Genomic DNA, 17,336 nt, shown 5'->3' with positions numbered 1-17,336 from the left:
CAATTTGCTTTTGATCTCATACTATCTCCCTCCAAAGTTATCAGTGATATCCTAATTATCATATGGAATAATCTTTTCTCAACATTCATCCTTATTATCCCCTGTGAAACTCCTGATATTACAGACCAATCTCTCTTTCTAAATATTCTTTCCTTTCTTCTATACTAATATTCTAATTACTTTATCTTGCTTTTATTCCTCTAACACTTTCTTCGCTGGCTTTTCATTTTCTGAGGCCCTAGGGTGTTATTCCCCAAAGTTCTACCTCTGAGCCTGTGAAACCCAGACTCTTCCTTAGCAATGTCATTCCCTCCCTCAGGTTTAAAACGACACCACTTTTATACAATATCGATGATTCCCAAATCTCTAATCTTAATTTCTCTGTTGAGATTCTGATACACCACATTTCTAGTTGCCTATAAAAGACATCTCCACTTTAATATTCTGTAAAGAACCTGAAACCCAGCTTACTTTCCTTCCTTCCCTTCCCTAGTCCAGACGATCTTGTCAGTGGTAGCAACCTTTCACCCACATCTTACACTTTTCTTTACTTATTATATCCATGCATTTTCAAATGCTTTCAATTATACCTCTATAATATCTCTAGTATTCATATCTGTTTCCCACCAGCACTCCTTTAGTTTATTCTCTTATTTCTAGATATCTGGACTTAAAATAACCTCCTAACAAGTCTTCCCACTTCATATTTTCTTCTCTTATATAATACACTCCTCTCAGAACTGCCAGATTTATACAATTTATACACTGATCTAGTCATGACATTCTTGTGGTCAAAACCCTTCACAGATTCCCTATTTCTTGCACAATGAAAACCACATATTTCTTTCCCTATTAATGAAGACTCTCCACAATCTGGAAATCTCATACCTTTGGAGTTTTATGTTATTTTCCTCAAGATACCCTCTGATATAATCAAACTAGACTGCTCACTGTCTTGTTGTACGCAATTATGTACAACAGTTGCCCAAACTTCTCATGGCCTCCATTTTCCTTTGCTTTCTGAATTCATCATTGTCCTTTAAAACCCAACTCAAATGCCACCTCTTCCTCGAAATCATTCCTGATTTCCCTAGTTGTTAATCCTATCAGATTTCACATCCTATTTTCTAATGCATTTATTGAGTATTATTATTATTATTATAGTGCATCTAGACTATATTCACTTTACAATTGAGTCTCAGAAAAGCTAAAGGACTCATGTAAAGAAAAAATCAGAGGAGGGATGTGAATACGGACCACCTAATTCCAGAGCCAGTACTCTTCCCATTGGATTACATTCCGCAGGGATCATTACACACACACACACACACACACACACACACACACACACACACACCCTTTTAGAATATTAAAGAAGAAAGCAGTTATGATTATTTACTTTGCAATCAGGTTCTGCTTATCTTGATCACTTATAAAATCCTTAAACAAAATTTTGTCTTCCCAACTTCAAAAATATTAAATCATTATGGATATGGGTTTTGTTTTTTCCAACTTGGACCATAACTCCTCTATATTTTAGTGAAAGGTCTTCATGAATTACCGTGACCAAAAACCTTATTCTAGAGCAAAACCTACCTGATAAAGACACTCTCTAAAATTGGTCTAGTTTTTGGATGAAAGATTAAAGGCAAAGTGTTCCTCAATTACTCCATACTCAAAGCTCTTATAGTTTTCTAGAACCTGCCTTGGCCAATAAAGAGGTAGATTGTGAAGAAAAATTCTTCTGCATCAGATATGACTGATAAAGTCAGCAATCCAGAATAAAAGAAACTGACATAAATATGTAAAACCAAGACCAATACCATCAAAAGTGATAAAAGGACATGAAGTAATTTGAAGAGGATGCAGCAACCAACAACCATTTAAAAGATTATTCCAAATCACTAATAATAGGAAAAATAGAAATTAACCCAAAGTTTATTTTGCTTAAAAGTTTGAATTTTAGCATTCTTTATCATTATCACATTTTAAAAGTGCTAACAAAAACAGTATTTCTTTTTTAGTTTCACTTTTATTTTCATTTTCCTATTAGCAAATTCCAACAGGGGCTGAGATTGATAAAATGAAAAAAGTTTGCTACCATTCTCTCACACCTTTTCAGATTAATCTTTACCTTTTATCTTTGTACTATCTCATTTTCTCCAAAACAGTCCTCACCACTGAACCCTTCTTTTTAACAAAGCAAAACTATGAAAACAAAATTAATTAATATAGCTGTATTCTACATATCATTAATATTTTCTCTCTCCTCAACCACATTTTTTTAAACTGAGAGAATTAAGTTTTGTCATCATTTCTCTGAGACTGAGTTTAGTCATTACACAAGAGGTTGACTGTCTTTTAGTGTTGATCTCTTTTATATTATGGCTACCACTGTGTATGCTGTTCTAATTTTGCTTATTCTAATTTATATCACTTAATACCATATTGCTCTAAATCCTACATACTTGCCATATCTTATAATTCAGTAATAATCCTTTACACTAATATGACCTCAATTAGTTTAGTGTTGTCCCAGTTGATTTGCCCAACCTTGCAACTAATTCTTTGTTAATGCAAAAAAGTGCTATCATAAACAAATATTTTTGTGTCTATGTACTTTTACCCTCTGTGTGACTTCTTATTGTGTGCCCAGTATCAGAATCACCATGTCAAAAAATATGAATAGTTTGATAATTTGCTGTCCAGAATTGGAACTACTGTGCTTGTCTTTCCTCTGCCCCTCCATAACATTAATTATTTCAACTGGTTATCATTTTTGGTCCCTTTGAAAAGTATGAGATGAAATAATTGTCCCCATAATATCATAGGAGCTAAATAGATTTTAGTTCTACTTAAAGTACAACTTCTTCAGCCAGAATGCTATGCTGTGTTTTGTATAGGAAAACAGGAGAGAGAGAGGTATGGGGACACACCCCCACCCACACCCACACACACACAGAGTGGGGCATAGGGAGAGACAGAGAGAGACAGGCAGAGAAAGAAAGAGAGACAGACAGAGAGAAGAGAGAGAAGAGAGAAAATACAAATTTCATAAACACAAAATCTAATTGGTGCAGTCTAACATGACATCCGTGGACATCTCTGAAAACTTGTATATGACTTGCAGTTGTTTGGAGGGAATGACATCTCTTATACCTAGAGCATGTTTTCTTCTTCCTAAGTATGACCAGTATTATTTTCTTCACATCATTTAAGATTCTACCTAAAAAACGTTAAAACTCCATTCGACTACCCACCCCATTAGATTCCTTCAAGACTTTCCCTCAGTAGTTTTATTTTTAGAGCATAAGATTCATCTTCTGACTTCGGAAAAAAGGTTTCATTTCTACTTTTAAAAGTGTTACTTGGAGAGGGTCTGATAATTTACTAAATTTTAAAAGTGATTGAGATCTCAGAGGGCATTTAGTCCAAATGATACTATAAAGGAAGATCTTGTAGGGCCCAGCTTTTAAACCCATGAGTCCTGACCCTATATGGGGTTCTTGTAACTGAATATAGAGGTTGCAAAATTATGATTTATTATCAGCAAATGTTTGATTGGTATGCCTATTTTATATACCTATATACCTATATACTGAGGTATATAGGTATATACCTATATACATGACTGAGGGTCGTGTAAAAATTTCTCAGGTGAAAAGGATTGTGAATGGAAAAAGTTTAAGAAGCTGCAGGCAGTAGAGCAACTGAAATAGTTCACCATTGTCTGCTAGAAGATCACCAGCAATGAGCAACATGGTGCTTCCAGTCTACTTTTGGAAAGTTGGTAATGATTGAGAACTGTGCCTCTGTCACATCAGCTTATGGCTCCCTAGTTCTGCTCTCCCAGATCAAGTTGAACAGATGTAACTCTTTTCCAAATACCTGAAGACTCCCCACATTCCCCAAGCTAAGATTTCTCTTTGTTAGATCAAACATTTCTTGCACCTTCAACGAGTACTTAAATGGCATACTTTCCAATTCCTTACCCATTCTCTAGACTAGAGCAGAGGTCCTTAACGGTTTTTTTGTGTGTGCAATGGACCACTTTGGAAATCTGAGAAAACCCATGGATCCCTTCTCAAAATGTGTTTAAATGCATAAAATAAAATACAAAAAATTATAAAGATGACCAGTTGTAGTGAAATACAGTTACCAAAATATTTCTAAAAACAAGTTCATAGACTGAAGGTTAAGAATCCTCCTTCTAAAAAACTAGAAGAATACTGTATATAGTAACAGGACTGCTATAAAGATGATCAGCTGGGAAAGACTTGGCTACCCTGATCAATACAATGATCCATGACAATTTTGGAGGACTCATGATGAAAAATGCTATCCACTTCCAGAAAGAGAATTGATAAGCTCAGTATGGAATGAAGGACAGACACATATATAATATGACATTATATATATATATATATCGTATGCATTATAATATGCATATGTGTTTATATATATAAGCAAGCAAAATAAAGTGATTATATATATATATATACTTAGTACGGTGATGTAATGGTTCTCTAGTTCACACATATTCAGTGTGGTATAATGATATAATTATAATAGGGTAATGTTAGCTTTCTGGAGTTCCTCCAGATGGGCTTTGGTCTCAGCAGGATAATTACCACGAGGATACTCAGGAATCGAGTCTAAAGTCTTTATTCTTGACTCTTGAGTTTGAGATAGAACTAGAGTACACTCACTCTCTCACTCTCCTTCACTCAGACTCTCCTCCACAGTCTGCTTCACAATCTGTTCACTCTGACTCACTCTTGATCTTAGTGCAAGAGGCAGGAGAGCCACCAGGAGTATGGTCAAAGATAGAATGTCTCATTTCCAGTCCTTCTCAGCCCTTAAATGCCCTATTATAATTATATCATTATACCACACTGAATATGTGTGAACTAGAGAACCATTACATCACCGTACTAAGTATATATGTGAACTAGAGAACCATTATCTCATCAATTCCACTGAATTAACATCTTGTTTCAAGTATACTTCTCCAGAGTTCCGGCCCTCTACAATTTCTTGCCTTCTCAATGGGTAGAGAAGGTAGGGGAGGGAAGGAGAGAATTTGGAATTGCAATTAAAAAAAAAATTATTCCCCCTACCCCTTTAAAATCACTCCAGTTTATTTACGTTCTTCCTAAAACATGGCAGAGAGAATAGAGAACAATCAGATGCATTCTGACAAAAAGCATAGAAAAATGGAACTCTCACGGCTGGCTTTATCAAAACTGTATCAATTTTACACATCATTCTGAATGTCTGCCATACACTACAAGGCAATATACCATGAGGTTTTTCATCTAAACCTGTAATTTCACTGGAGTTGGAAATTCTTATTAAGACAACTCTATATCAATGCAGATCAGCAACAAGTCTTAGTTATCTGGGAGCAATGAGTGATTAAATAACTTTCTCAGGGTTGCTCAGTTAATATGAGACAAAGCTGACTTAAATCCAGGTCTTCTGATTCTTAGGTTGAGAACAAAGCAGATTCCTAATCAACTATTATACCACATCCCACAATTAAAAATCTCAAACACCAAAGTGGGAAAAAAAAAAGATCACAAGATGTGTAATACGTAAAATGTGAAAAAGCTTACAGCAGCTATTTGAGAATTCTAATCTTATGTCAAAATATGAGTATTTTCTGGTACCCAACTCAAAAAAGGGGCTAAGTGATGTAATGGATAGAACACTAGTCCAAGAGTACAAGAAGACCTGAATTCAAATTCAGCCTCAGACACTTATTAGCTGTGTGACCCTGGCAAATCACTTAAATCCTCAGTTTCTTTTTTCTGTAACATGAGCTGGAAAAGGAAATGGCAAACCAATATGGCATCTCTATCAAGAGAATCCCAAATGGAGCCACCATGAAGAGTCGAACTCAACTGAAGTAACTGAACAAGCCCATTTTTAAAAAAAAAAATGCAGATCAAAAGATTCAATTGTATTTCTGAAGCATTTCTTTTCTTTCCTCAACATCAATTTAATTGTTATACAATTTGGTTTAAAAAAGGAACTGGTTAAAATCATAGGTATTTTAAGGTCAAAGATCCTAGACAATCATTGTAAGGTAGGTTAGAGAAGAATTTCTATATTTTTAATTATAGGACATAAGATCATAGATTGAGTTAAAAGGTCCCTATTTTATAGTTGAGGTAGCTGAGACTTAGGATAGTTAAATATATTGCCCAAGGGCATGCAGGTAGTCCATCATCAATGTGATTTCCTTTTATGTTTGCACGGAATCTAGAATTCCACAAATATCAAAAGTGCCTTTCTTCAAAACATTTTGCTACTGATTCACTAGGACAGAATACGTTCTTCTGACTTTCCCTTCAACTAATGGTAAAGAGTTTGTAATCATTTAAATTCTTGCTTATTGTCCCCCTGTGAGAACAGTAGCACACATTTCTAAGGCAGTTTGTTAATAACTTTGCTTCAGTTTAGGGTTGTGGAAATATTTGTCTTCTGAGTATAATTAACTGGTCTTCACAAGAATAAAACCAAATAAACCATTGTTTAATTTGCACTATCTCTTAAGATAAGCCATCTTACTGAATTTTTACTAGGACTTTAAATCTATGCTTTTAGTGTCTACATGGAGGTCTTAAGTGTGTATATAGTTTCTGCCAAAATATCCTTGTTCAAACTTTCATTTGCTAATCAAATGTGTCCTCACTGTAAATTCAGAAAATTTTGGAGCTCTTGTCAGGAGCCTTACAGGTAAATGTATTCCATTTCCTTGTTTGACACGGGAAGCCCAGGCCCAGAGAAACAGTTGCTGAAGTAGCTAGCTCAATAGAATTTGTGACCATGAGGATTCCAAAATTTAATTTGCTTACTAAACAGATGTAGTTAGTTCCCCCCCCCCCCCTCAACTACAGCATAGTACAAGTATATATGTGAACTAGAGAATTATCATCTCATCAATTCCACTGAGTTAACATCTTGTTTCAAGTATACTTCTCCAGAGTTCCGGCCCTCTACAATTTCTTGCCTTCTCAATGGGTAGAGAAGGTAGGGGAGGGAAGGAGAGAATTTGGAATTGAAATTAAAAAATAAATTATTCCCCCCTTTAAAATGACTCCAGTTTATTTATGTTCTTCCTAAAACATGGCAGAGAGAACAGAGAACAAACAATCAGATGCATTCTGACAAAAAGCATAGAAAAATGGAACTATCACATCTGTATTAAAATTATATCAATTTTATAAATCATCTTGAATTTGATTGAATGAAAGAGTATGGGTGTAGCATATGAAGTTAGTTTTTTTTTTTCCCCAACTACAGCATAGTACAATGTAACTATCACTTCTGTATTAAAATTATATCAATTTTACAAATCATCTTGACTTTGATTGAATGAAAGATTATGGGTGTAGCATCCCTTTAAAAGAACCAGGTAGAGATTACTAAGATTAACTCCTTTCCTTTTCATCACACTCGTGAGATTGTGCAGTTTCACAACCGGGTAATTTTGGCTACTACCTCCAAGGTCTCTGTCAAGATTCGATAGCAATCTGAAAAAGCAGCTACAAGCAACAAATACACAGACTCCTTTACTTCCCGTAATAATGTTAGCACTCAAGGGAACTTTAGAAGTTGACTAGTCACCCCCTGTTATTTGACAAACGGGGAAACCGAGGCACGGGGCGATTAAGTCACCTGTCCAAGGTTACCCAACTAGCGCAGGAGGACGGGCGGCTCTAGCACCCGTTCCTGAACGTAAATGCAAGCTAGAGTTGACTGCTTAGTTGTAAAGAAGTTGTCCTAACCTCCCGATTGCCGGGATCTAATTCGGTAGGGGCCGGACGCTTCTTTGGGAGGGTACCTCCGGGTGTCATTCTGACGTCCCCTCCGGGGTATTGCCAGGAAAGCACGCTAAAACAAAGGGGGAACAGGAAGGTGGGGGTGGGGGCTCTGCGCTTACCGGTCCCCGCCTCTGCCACATTACCGCATCGCTCTCCGGGTACCCAGGGCGCCGGGAGACGGGCAGGCAAGCGCGCAGGTGGGGTTATCCAGCCCCGATAGCCATGGGCAGTCCGCAAGCAGTGCAGGGGCTCCGTGCGCAGCGCAGCGGCGGCTCCCCAAACTCAGCTGCTCCAGCCTGCTGGGCCGGCTCGCCTCCCGACCTCTCATCCCCTCCCTCCTCCTCAAAGAGCGAGCCCAGGCTCCCCCGGCAGCCAATCAGGGGCGAGCTACGCTTGGTCTGACGTCCTTCCAGCCGCTCTGCGCTGGCTCGCTCCTGTGCCCCAGTTGTTGGAGTAAGAACTCCACATCTGCTGCTCGCTGATCAGGAGCGTGGAAACGACTCATTAAAAAATAAAGAAGGTCGGCACAGATACTTAGGATTTGAATATTTACTCTTAAGAATTTCAGGGATTTTAAATTTGGAGGATTAACGCCTACCGAGAGAGAAGTCAGATCTAAAAGTTTACATTTTTAATTCGTTTTGTAGCTCTTCTTATGTGAGATTTTGTCATTACCAAGTTGTCACGCCATTAAGTCGTGTGGATCTGGAATTGGGAAGAACATCAGATGCCACTTTTCTTGAGTCCCCTCATTTAACAGAAGAGGAAACCAAGAAGGTTGTGATTTGTCCAAGAACCCAAATGAGCAAGGGCTCGTTGGTGAAGTGGATAAAGTGCAGGATCTGTAGTCAGCAATTCTCATCTTTCTGAATTCAAAGGTGACCTCGGACACTTATTAACTGTCTGATCTTGAGCAAAATCACTTCCCCTGTCCATCTCAGTCTCCTCATCTGTAAAATGAGCTGGTGAAGGACATGGCAAACCACTCCGACATCTTTGTCAATAAAACCTCAAAATGAATCGGGAAGAGCTGGACACAACTGAAAATGACTCAACAATTTAGATTTGCTAGGTATGGGAAAGAGCTGTTTGGAACAAACACCATGAGACCAAACCTTGATCACTTTTGCCAGCTGTGAAGCTGCCAGCTCTGTAATTAGTTCAAGCCTAAAAATTCGGGCCCAGTCATATAGAAGACAAAACAAAGTCATAAGGGGGAAAATAACAAATTATGTAGAGGTCAGTTGATTCATCCAAAATTTCAGGTCAAATCATCTTCAGCATCTATTATTTTGATATTTCAGTGCATTATGAGTGAAACGGGAGAGACTTGAAAAATAGTAAAACTGTGGCTTCCATTAATATCCATCCAGCAAATCTCTTAAGGTTTTGTCAGACCATCTGAGAGAGGAAGAACAAGTTCTAGCATTTGAGGAGGTACCTTTTCTAAGTGAGAAAACACGTTCTGGGGTGTGGTCTCGACCATCCCTGATTAAGGAAACCTCTCTCTGCGGGCAAAAGCTAACTTCACTAGTCTAGTCATAGCCCACACCCACACTCAAGCTATAAGGGTGTGGAAGAAAGAAAGAAGCTTTATAGAGCAGAGCCTTCTATCATGATCATTCCAGTCCTTCCCTACAAAAAGAGATAGTACTGATGCCCAATTTCCTAGAAAAGGCCAACTTTGGAAGAATTTTGTGCCCATAAATTGGTCAGCATTGGTGTTGGACCAGGATTGGATATTAAACCTGACCTGATCGTGATACGGTGTTTGACTTCTTTTGAATACAGGAAAATCAAACATTCAAATCATTCTTTGTTTATACAACCGGTGCTAACCAAACACTTATCTATTAACTATGGATGGAAGGAGAGAGAGAGAGAGAGAGAGAAAGAGAGAGAGAGAGAGATGGAGGGAGGGAAGGAAGGAGGGAGGGGGGAGAGAGAGACAGACAGAGAGAGACAGAAAGAGAGAGAGACAGAGAGAGAGAGAGAAAGAGAGACTCTTCTTTGGAATTAGCAACACCTGGCTTGAAATCCTGTCTGACACGTGTTCAAAGATCATCACCTGTTTCCGACACATGTGTCAAGCTGTGTGACAAAGCTTATCTTGTATACAAAGCAACACTAAAAGTCTATGTTGCAAAGCAGTTGCCTTAGCTACATAGTATAGTACAATAGGCGACACTGGTGATACTATAGTACAGTCAAGTAACTGGTGACACAATGGGAAGGTGCTCAGGCTGGAGTCAAGAAAATCTAAGTTTAAATCTGGTCACAGGCACTTAGTAGGTATATGATTCTGGATTTGCTCGGTTTGTCTCAGTTTCTTAATCTATAAAATGGGGGTAGTAACATCTATATCCCAGAGTCATTATGATGATCAAATAAGATAATTATTATAATGTTCTTAGTACAGTGCCTGGCACAGAGTAGGTGCTATATCAATGTTAGCTATTATTATTATTATTCACTTTTTGTTGTTCACTCCTTTCAGGCATGTCTGATTTTTCATGACCCCATATGGGGTTTTCTCAGCAAAGACAATAGAGTGGTTTGCCATTTCCTTCTCCAGCTCATTTTGTCAAATAACTGAAGCAAACGAGGTTGAGTGACTAGTGTCACACAGATATTAAGTGTCTAAGGCCATATTTGTTTCCAGGAAGCTGCATCTTCTTGACTTCAGGCCCAGCACTCTAACTACTATGCCACCTAGCTGCCCTTATTCCTCATTAGGATTTCCCTATACCTTTGGAAATACAACTCAGGATCCAAAAAACTCTCTAAAGCTGTATAATATATCTGCCACTTACCAAAACAGCTTTCCTTTACATTTAAAGCAGTTTGGGGTTTGTTTTGTCTTCCTGTCACCTTTTATTATCTCCAGGGCTTTTTCCTATGTTTAAAAAAACAAGTCACCTGAAGGATTTGTTTTAAGACACACTCCTGAAGTATGTCCTGGTGAATTCTAAGCTTAAAGCACATTGGGCTTCTTCTTATTCACAAACCCAGCTAGCTTTCTATCTATCTCCCTTCTGTATCATGAAAAGTCTTTTCCATAATGCTCAAGAAAAAATCCATTCTTTCTTTCTTGAAGTTATCTTGGTTCTCTTGATTTAAACCCCATATATAATAATTACATTAGTTTCTTTCCATTTTCCTCTTCACACTATTGTGTGAAAACACTATTACATTCGATAAGATTTAATTCAATACAAATTTAACGTTTATCATTTACCTATATAAACTTCTAATAGAGTTTGTATTTTATAAATGAGTAAAGAGACACAGGGAGCATGGGGCTTCTGATGACAAACACACTTCTTTTCATTGTGTCCCATTACCTATCATTAAGTTGTTATTTCCTTTGGCAAGTTTACATGTCAAAAAATGGGAGAGAACCTATTGATTTTATTGTTGTTGGCAGGTTTATTTCTTTTGTGTTGATCTCTCATCTAAAAAAACAATTACAACAGACATCTCTAGGTAAGGAAATGGTCAAAAGGTGTTTGTTGAATTGAATTCATTAGAAAATAGAGGCCCTCCATTCTGAATTCTTGCCTCTCCCTACTTCATACCTCAAAACTATAGTAAAAAAAAAAAAAGCCAAGACATTGGGACAGTGGAAAGAATGCTAAATTGGGAATCACAGGACCTAGTGTTTGAGCTTATTAACTGTGTAACCTCATACTGGCCACTTTTACAATGCCTCTGGGCTTCATCTTTCTCATTTAGACAAGATATCTCTCTAGTTCCTTACACAGTTCCCTTCTTCTGCTTCCAAAAACAAAAACAAAACAAAACAATCCAATTCTCTTCAACTGATCTTATCATCTCTTCAAATTCTTCTTATTTTTATTCTTCTCTTTCTTTACCAGATTTCTTAAAAAAATTTTTTTTTCTATTTCTCTTTTTTTTTTCTTTTAACCACCAACTCATTTCTCAAAACTCTTACAATTTGGTATTTAAATCCATTTTCCATCTGGTTCCAATCTGCCTTTTCAAACTAATTCCATACAACTCTTCTTATGGCAGCCAAACTCTTGCTTTCTATGCCTGGATATTTTAAAGGAGAATAGGATTAAAGGATCAAAGATTTAGATCACAGAACTGGAAAGAATCTCAGAGGCATCAAACCCAATCTTCTGATTTTACAGGTGTCTAAAACAGAATTTAATATCTTTCCCTTTAAGCCCACCTTTCCTCCTAACTTCACAATTTCTTTCAAGAGCATCAGCATTCTTTCCTTTAGCCATGTTCCAATTCTGGAAGTCATCCCCGATTTGACTTTCAGTCATTCTTCATATCCAATCAATTGTCAAATCTTGTCAATTCTACTTCAACTTCTTGCATTCATTCTCTTCTCTCTAGTTACATCACAACATCCTTAGTCCAAACCCTCAACCCAAGTTACCAGGACAACCAAAATAGCCTTCCAAAGGCGATGGAAAAGCCACTGAAGCTTCAGTAGAAAAGAAATAGCCTGGGTAGGCTTTCACTTTAGGAATATCAGGAATATCTAGTAATTTTCTAAATACTAGATGATTCACTTTTTAATGTCTGTGTGTATATGCATATATACATGCATATATGCAATAAGTCATATAATTTATAAATAATATATATATATATATATACATATTATATGTATTTATTTATATATGCATAGTTCTTGGCCTTATATAAATTCATATTATGCAAACTTGACTTTACATAATAATCTCTGAAAGAAATCCACATTCTGACTCCCCCCCATACTTTACTGTACAGAACTGTGTTCTCTCTCTTTCCACTTCTTGTTCCCCACCTCCTACCAAAAAACCCTAAAAAATCCCAACTAAAATAAAAACCTTCCAAGTAAAAGCAGAAAAGTGGAGAGATTGTCATCCCTTCTTTTCCTCTCCCCGACAGTGGGGGCCTGGCTTGAGACCTCTTGGTGTTGAGAGAGTAGCCCTGGGCTCTGTTCTGCCCACCAGCCTGCATGTCTAACTCCCAGGTGTCTATCTTGTCTGTCCCTAACCCTGCATGTCACCCATCCTCTCCTGTCTATGACCTTGTCCACTGATCCTGACTTCCTCCTCACTTTTTCTCAGTTACAGCCAGGTCTCCACGTGATTGGCCCTTTTCCTAGTCCTGCTTTTTTTGTTCCTGGACCCCCATATCCTTGAACCCTGTATCTGCCTTCTCCTTCTACTGTTCTTCCTGACTCCCTCTTTTTTTCCTTCCCTGTCTCACATCCTGGCAAATTTGCTTTATATAAAAATCGCTTTATGCAAAGGTCTGCAGAATGGTCCATTTACATAAAGTGAGAACTGTCTGTATGTAAAAATGACTGGGGGTACTGTCAAAATTAAAATGGAGAACAGTGCCACAGAGCACTGAGAGTTTAAGGGACTTGTCCATAGTCACATAGCTAACATAGGGCAGGGACTAGTCTCTAGAATTAAAGGAAATAATTTCTCTATCAGTTAAGCTTCTTTTATTCTGGCTTTAACTTGCTCTATCTAGCTTAATATATATATATATATATATATATATATATATATATATATATATATATATACACATATTTTACTCCCCTTCACAAACTCTATATTCCAGAAAAACTGGTTTGCTGTTCCTCTTATATGATGATGTTTCATTTCCTTTCTCTGTGCCTTTGAAAAGGCTATCTCTCCACATGGAACAAATCCCTTCTTTATTGCCTTATCTCTGCCTTTTTAGATTCTCAGCACGTTTCATCTCTTATGTGGGAATATTCCCCTGTTCTCTTCAACCTACCTGGTGCTTTTACACCTTCCCCCCCCCCCCCCCCCCCCCCCCACCCTATATAGAGTCTACTGTATAACCTGTTCCTTTTAATAGAATATATGCATGTTGAAGGCAAAACCTTTTTCATTTACAAAATTTATTTCCAGCTGCTAAAACAGTGCCAAACATGTTGTGGCCATTTATTCAGTGTTGATTTATTCAATGTTCCTGATTGATTAATCAATTAACCTAAACTTGTTTCTTGAAAATTCCAACAGATACTACTAGGTCTCTCTGCTGAGTAGGTCAAGTTTAGTCTCCTTCAAACCCTTTAAGACAGCTGTCATTCTTCCTAATCTTACCCCTCCAGAGTTATTATCTAATCTTTAGGCTAAATATGCCCGCTTCCTTCAAATAATCTTTATATGACCTGATCTCAAGTTCTTTATTATCTTTACTGAGATCTCTGATACCTTCCAGCTTATCTGGAAGCTGATAATTAAATATGCAATAAAACTCCAGGCAAAGTCAGACCAGAATAGAGCATGGTAAAACTGTCACTGTCTTAGTCCTTCATGGAGCGTGCTTAATCTCTTAATGGATTCTTAAACTGCATTGCTTTTTTTGGTTGCTGTATCACACTGCTGACTCATTCAGAGCTTCCTGTTTAGTTTATTGAAATCCAGATCTGCCAACTTATATTTGTGATGCTGATTTATAAACCATTACATTTGTAATAATTCCTTTTAAGTTTTGTTTTATGTATATGTTTCAATGTTCTAGTCTATCAGGATTTTTTGGATTCTAATTCACATAATACATAAGCTTTTCCTCCCACTTTTGTGTTATCTGCAGATCTGACAAGCATGCAACTTCTGCCTTCATCTAAGTCATTGATAAAAATGATAAACAGCACTGGAAGCTGGAGACCCAGGAGAATAGGAGCCTGTGATGTTCCAAGTCTCTCCTTCTCATACCTTCCAAGCCGACATTGAACCATTAATGACAGGTCTTTTAATTTGGCTAGTCAATCACTTTGGAATCTACAGAACCCTACAATGATGTGATCCATAGATCTTAGGCAGAAGGATAAAATAAGATCTTTTGTCAAGTCAGTAAGTCTTTATTAAATTCCAGGCACCATTCTAAGTAATGGGGATGTAAAGAAAGGGGAAAAAACCCAACAGGTCTCCCTCCTCCTTTCCCCACAAATGTGGAAGACAACATGCAAAGAACTATGGATAGACACGATCAATACATGCAAAACTGGAGATAATATCAAAGAGAAGGCACTAGCATGAGGGAGAAATGAGTGAAGTCTTCTTACAGAAGATGAGTTTTTAGCTGAGAATCAAGAGCTAGAGATGAGGAAGGAGAGAATTGGGGGGCTGGAAGGCAGCCAGAAAAGTCTTGTTAGAGGAACAGGAAGGAGGTCAGTGTCATTGTTAGAGGAAGCTGTAAGACTAAACTAAAAGGAGACAGGAAGCTTCAGACGTTCTATGCATCATTTTCACTCTCTTAGGAAACATTTTTCTTTTAAATAGTTTGGTTGATTGTCCTTTGCTCTCAAAGAGAACGAAAATGCCATCACTATGTTAAAGTCCAGTTGCAGTGTGTCCGACTGTGACTGATCGGACCAATTCGAGCTCAGAGTTCCCTGCCACAAATCAGACACGAATAGTCCATAGGAACATTTTGGGGATGGCTTCTCTAACTTTGCACATCTCAGTTTAGTTTAGTTTATTGTTTGTGTGTCAAACAGAAGGGCAGTTTGGTAGGAGTAAGGAAAGCCAAACACAGGATTTTATGTTAGATCTAACATCTAACAGGCAACAGGAATCCACTGAAGAGATGTGTGTGTGTGTGTGTGTGTGTGTGTGTGTGTAACCATGGACATACCTGTGTGTGTCCCCACCTCCATTTGCGCAAAGAGGTATTAGTTTTCCTTAAAGGCAACAAAACTGTCCACAGAAAATGATTGGCTCCTGCCTCCTTGCATCTTTTTTGTGTGTCCTGAATATCAGTTATTTTATATGATTAATAAACTCTGTAGAGTTAAATGTAAGTACTACCTGGTTATATTTCTATTCTTTGAGATCCAGAATTTAATTCAGTGTAAAGATATGCATGAACAACCATGAAAATAAACAGCTGCTAGTCCCTCTTTCTTTAGCTCCCCCCCAACTATTTTAAATTAATTTAAAAACATTCTTCCATTTATCATCTTTAATAGACTATTGCAAAAGTTCTTCCAGACAGTCACAGGTTTCCAAAGCACAAATAAAAGCACTGCATACAGAGGAAAGACTACAAAGAAGGAAATGGTAATGTGGCACAGTCAGAGTTCCTGAGTTCAATGGAGAGTTTTAGCTTCACAAAATTAGGAGTTACTTCTATCTCTTGGCACCTGATCAGAGTGTTATTATTCAGCTTTTTGATGCTTATTTGTTCAATTATTGTCAAAACTGTCATAGTTGATGCTATTCTGTCTCTTGTATGGATAGTAATCCCACCATATATTTGCATGGTATAGATATCTTAGGCACACGCCTAAGATATCTATACCATGCAAATATATGGTATTTACCTAATTAATGTAAAGAGGATTTTTGATCACCAGGCTTTTTAGTGTAATAAATACTCTGACCTTTCTCTTCCAGAGCAAGGCTGGCCACACAAGCTTCTCAGATTTTGGGGTGATTCTTTGAGGAATTGTAGCAGCCTTTTTTCTACTGTTATTGGCATAAATCCCCAAATTGCTGTACTCCTCCCATTTAGCTGCTAGTGACTAATACCTATTCTAGACTGGACCTGCCTCAGATGGTTTATGTTCAACATTAGAACAAAATGAAATACTTATAATTCATTCAACAGTTAACAGAAAGAGCTTTGCTTAGCCAGCCAAAGCAGAGGACGAATATCCCACAAAGATTTGCATAGAAACACTTCCAGTTGATTCAGTTGGGGGAAATTCCCTTGCTTTAGCTGAATAGTGTTTTCCATTAGACAAATATTAGAGAGCCTCTCAAGCTCTTTGGTTGCTTTGTATTCAAGCAAATAGTAAGTTAGATCAACTGCCTGAAACTTGAGTCCCTCAAGCCAATCAATTCTTGAGACTATATGGTGTCGATATATTTAAAAGAAAAAATTAGTTTAACATTCATGAAAGGCTTCTTTCCATATTGCTCCCATTCCAATGGACCTTGAGTATCTCACTTAATAATATGGAGACCTTGACTTGGTCTCTTCACTTGGATCTCAAGGCAAAAGATGAGCCTTATACTCTTGCTTTTATGAGGGCAAAGGTCTGTAATTGGGAAGATTAGTGCCAAGATTCCTGTTGCTTTGGTTTTGTTCATTCCTTAATGGTTCACACTTTTCTGATTTTATTTCATTTAATCGCAGATCCAGCCCTTATCCCTATTCAAGGTTCTACATATCTTTTGTCTATGCTATTCAGCAGTGAGAATCCTGTGCTGAATGTTTGGCTGAAGAAATCCCCACAAGAGCATGCAGAAGATTCTAAACAAGCAGAACACCTTTCTTTTAAGTCCTATTTAAGAGAAAGAGGTAGATGGAAATAAAGATTTATTTTAAGTACCGTCTGTTTGCCAGTTATTGTACCAAAAGAGAGTCCTTACTCTCTACGAGCTCACAGCATAATGAGAGAGATTACATGCAAGCAACTATGTATGAACAAGAGATATACAGGATAAATAAACTTAATCAACAGAGGGAAAATACCAGCTTTAA

General features: G+C 37.5%; 1 protein-coding gene across 1 annotated transcript in view; it reads right to left on the bottom strand.

Annotated features, from left to right (window-relative positions):
* ATP10D (ATPase phospholipid transporting 10D (putative)) overlaps window positions 1-8,189 on the bottom strand; it is a 97,583-nt gene extending 89,394 nt beyond the window's left edge. The window contains exon 1 of the mRNA XM_031943355.1: window positions 7,952-8,189. The gene's annotated coding sequence lies outside the window, so the exon portion shown is untranslated. The remainder of the gene's footprint in view (window positions 1-7,951) is intronic.
* Window positions 8,190-17,336: the final 9,147 nt, after the last annotated feature.

This window comes from Sarcophilus harrisii, chromosome 6, assembly GCF_902635505.1.
Source record: "Sarcophilus harrisii chromosome 6, mSarHar1.11, whole genome shotgun sequence".
Taxonomy (NCBI): Eukaryota; Metazoa; Chordata; class Mammalia; order Dasyuromorphia; family Dasyuridae; genus Sarcophilus; species Sarcophilus harrisii.
Note: the sequence above shows the minus strand (reverse complement) of the source record. Positions and strands in the feature narration are given on the sequence as shown.